Source organism: Ambystoma mexicanum, chromosome 10, assembly GCF_040938575.1.
Source record: "Ambystoma mexicanum isolate Mex_15411 chromosome 10, UKY_AmexF1_1, whole genome shotgun sequence".
Taxonomy (NCBI): Eukaryota; Metazoa; Chordata; class Amphibia; order Caudata; family Ambystomatidae; genus Ambystoma; species Ambystoma mexicanum.
In genome coordinates, this window is record NC_090932.1 from 1,539,470,508 (window position 1) to 1,539,474,862 (window position 4,355).

The following is a 4,355-nucleotide window of genomic DNA, read 5'->3' on the forward strand; positions in this document are numbered from 1 at the left end:
GTGGGTGGCATTGGGTTATGCATGGGTGTGTTTTTATTGGGACGCAGTGGTTGGAACTGGGCTGCGTTCTTCTGGCTGGCATTGGGTTATGCATGGGTATGTTTTTATTGGGAAGCAGTGGTTGGAACTGGGCTGCGTTCTTCTGGGTGGCATTGGGTTATGCATGGGTGTGTTTTTATTGGGAAGCAGTGGTTGGAACTGGGCTGTGTTCTTCTGGGTAGAATTGGGTTATGCATCGATTTGTTTTTATTGGGAAGCAGTGGTTGGAACTGGGTTGTGTTCTTCTGGTAGCATTGCGTTATGCATGGGTGTGTTTATATTGGGAAGCAGTGGTTGGAACCGGGCTGCGTTCTTCTGTGTAGCAGTGGGTTAGGCATGGATGTGGTTTTATTGGGAAGCAGTGGTTGGAACGGGGCTGCGTTCTTCTGGGTAGCATTGGGTTATGCTTAGGTGTGTTTTCATTGGGAAGCAGTGGTTGGAACTGGGCTGTGTTCTTCTGGGTAGTTTGGGTTATGCATGGGTGTGTTTTGATTGGGAAGCAGTGGTCGGAACTGGGCTGTGTTCTTCTGGGTTGCATTGGGTTATGCATGGGTGTGTTTTTATTGAGAAGCAGTGGTTGGAACTGGGCTGTGTTCTTCTGTGTAGCATTGGGTTATGTATGGGTGTGTTTTTATTGGGAAGCAGTGGTTGGAACTGGGTTGTGTTCTTCTGAGTATCATTGGGTTATGCATGGGTGTGTTTTTTTTGGGAAGTTGTGGTTGGAACTGGGCTGCGTTCTTCTGGGTAGCATTGGGTTATGCATGGGTGTGTTTTTATTGGGAAGCAGTGGTTGGAACTGGGCTCTGTTCTTGTAGGTAGTATGGGGTTAAGCATGGGTGTGTTTTTATTGGGATGAAGTGGTTGGAACTACTGGGCTGTGTTCTTCTGGGTAGCATTGGGTTATGCATGGGTGTGTTTGTATTGGGGAGCAGTGGTTGGAATTGGGCTGTGTTCTTCTGGGTAGCAATGTGTTATGCACGGGTGTGTTTTTATTGGGAAGCAGTGGTTGGAACTGGGCTGTGTTCTTCTGGGTAGCATTGGGTTATGCATGGGTGTGTTTATATTGGGACGCAGTGGTTGGAACTGGGCTGTGTTCTTCTGGGTGGCATTAGGTTATGCATAGGTGTGTTTTTATTGGGACGCAGTGGTTGGAACTGGACTGCGTTCTTCTGGGTGGCATTGGGTTATGCATGGGTGTGTTTATATTGGGAAGCAGTGGTTGGAACTGGGCTGTGTTCTTCTGGTTGGCATTGAGTTATGAAAGGGTGTGTTTTGATTGGGAAACAGTGGTTGGAACTGGGCTGTGTTCTTCTGGGTTGCATTGGGTTATGCATGGGTGTGTTTTTATTGAGAAGCAGTGGTTGGAACTGTGCTGTGTTCTTTTGGGTAGCATTGGGTTATGCATGGGTGTGTTTTTATTGGGAAGCAGTGGTAGGAACTGGGCTGTGTTCTTCTGGGTAGCATTGGGTTATGCATGGGTGTGTTTATACTGGGAAGCATTGGTTTGAACCGGGCAGTGTTCTTCTGGGTAGCATTGGGTTAGGCATGGATGTGGTTTTATTGGGAAGCAGTGGTTGGAACTGGGCTGTGTTCTTCTGGTTGGCATTGGGTTATGCATGGGTGTGCTTTTATTGGGGAGCAGTATTTGGAACTGGGCGGCGTTCTTCTGGATAGCATTGGGTTATGCATGGGTGTGTTTGTATTGGGGAGCAGTGGTTGGAAATGGGCTGTGTTCTTCTGGGTAGCATTGGGTTATGAATGGGTGTGTTTGAATTGAGGAGGCAGTGGTTGGAACTGGGCTGTGTTCTTCTGGGTAGCATTGGGTTATGCATGGGTGTGTTTATATTGGGAAGCAGTGGTTGGAACTGGGCAGTGGTAGGAACTGGGCTGTGTTCTTCTGGGAAGCATTGGGTTATGCATGGGTGTGTTTTTATTGGGAAGCAGTGGTAGGAACTGGGCTGTGTTCTTCTGGGTAGCATTGGGTTATGCATGGGTGTGTTTATATTGGGAAGCAGTGGTTGGAACCGGGCCGTGTTCTTCTGGGTAGCATTGGGTTAGGCATGGATGTGCTTTTATTGGGAAGCAGTGGTTGGAACTGGGCTGTGTTCTTCTGGTTGGCATTGGGTTATGCATGGGTATGCTTTTATTGGGGAGCAGTGGTTGGAACTGGGAGGCGTTCTTCTGGATAGCATTGGGTTATGCATGGGTGTGTTTGTATTGGGGAGCAGTGGTTGGAACTGGGCTGTGTTCTTCTGGGTGGCATTGGGTTATGCATGGGTGCGTTTTTATTGAGAAGCAGTGGTAGGAACTGGGCAGTGGTAGGAACTGGGCTGTGTTCTTCTGGGTAGCATTGGGTTATGCATGGGTGTGTTTTTATTGGGAAGCAGTGGTAGGAACTGGGCTGTGTTCTTCTGGGTAGTATTGGGTAATGCATGGGTGTGTTTATATTGGGAAGCAGTGGTTGGAACCGGGCGGTGTTCTGGGTAGCATTGGGTTAGGCATGGATGTGGTTTTATTGGGAAGCAGTGGTTGGAACTGGGCTGTGTTCTTCTGGTTGGCATTGGGTTATGCATGGGTGTGCTTTTATTGGGGAGCAGTGGTTACAACTGGGAGGTGTTCTTCTGGGTAGCATTGGGTTATGCATGGGTGTGTTTGTATTAGGGAGCAGTGGTTGGAACTGGGCTGTGTTCTTCTGGGTGGCATTGGGTTATGCATGGGTGTGTTTTTATTGGGACGCAGTGGTTGGAACTGGGCTGTGTTTTTCTGGGTGGCATTGAGTTATGAATGGGTGTGTTTTTATTGGGAAGCAGTGGTTGGAACTGGGCTGGGTTCTGGGTAGCATTGGGTAATGCATGGGTGTGTTTTTATTGGGAAGCAGTGGTTGGAACTGGGCTGTGTTCTTCTGAGTAGCATTGGGTTATGCATGGGTGTGTTTTTATTGGGAAGCAGTGGTTGGAACTGGGCTGTGTTCTTCTGAGTAGCATTGGGTTATGCATGGGTGTGTTTTTATTGGGAAGCAGTGGTTGCAACTGGACTGTGTTCTTCTGGGTAGCATTGGGTTATGCATGGGTGTGTTTGTATTGGGCAGCAGTGGTTGGAACTGGGCTGTATTTTTCTGGGTAGCAATGGGTTATGCATGGGTGTGTTTTTATTGGGAAGCAGTGGTTGGAACTGGGCAGTGTTCTTCTGGGTAGCATTGGGTTATGCATGGTGTGTTTATATTGGGACGCAGTGGTTGGAACTGGGCTGTGTTCTTCTGGGTGGCATTGGGTTATGCATGGGTGTGTTTTCATTGGGACGCAGTGGTTGGAACTGGACTGCATTCTTGTGGGTGGCATTGGGTTATGCATGGGTGTGTTTTTATTGGGACGCAGTGGTTGGAACTGGGCTGCCTTCTTCTGGCTGGCATTGGGTTATGCATGGGTATGTTTTTATTGGGAATCAGTGGTTGGAACTGGGCTGCGTTCTTCTGGGTGGCATTGGGTTATGCATGGGTGTGTTTTTATTGGGACGCCGTGGTTGGAACTGGGCTGCGTTCTTCTGGGTAGCATTGGGTTATGCATGGGTGTGTTTATATTGGGATGCAGTGGTTGGAACTGGGCTGTGTTCTTCTGGGTGGCATTGAGTTATGAATGCGTGTGTTTTTATTGGGAAGCAGTGGTTGGAACTGGGCTGTGTTCTTCTGGGTAGCATTGGGTTATGCATGTGTACGTTTTTATTGAGAAGCAGTGGTTGGAACTGGGCTGGGTTCTTCTGGGTAGCATTGGGTTATGCATGGGCGTGTTTTTATTGGGGAGCAGTGGTTGGAACTGGGCTGTGTTCTTCTGGGTAGCATTGGGTTATGCATGGGTGTGTTTGTATTGGGGAGCAGTGGTTGGAACTGGGCTGCGTTCTTCTGGGTAGCAATGGGTTATGCATGGGTGTGTTTTTATTGGGAAGCAGTGGTTGGAACTGAGCTGTGTTTTTCTGGGTAGCATTGGGTTATGCATGGGTGTGTTTATATTGGGACGCAGTGGTTGGAACTGGGCTTTGTTCTTCTGGGTGGCATTCGGTTATGCATAGGTGTGTTTTTATTGGGACGCAGTGGTTGGAACTGAACTGCGTTCTTCTGGGTGGCATTGGGTTATGCATGGGTGTGTTTTTATTGGGACGCAGTGGTTGGAACTGGGCTGCCTTCTTCTGGCTGGCATTGGGTTATGCATGGGTATGTTTTTATTGGGAATCAGTGGTTGGAACTGGGCTGCGTTCTTCTGGGTGGCATTGGGTTATGCATGGGTGTGTTTTTATTGGGACGCCGTGGTTGGAACTGGGCTGCG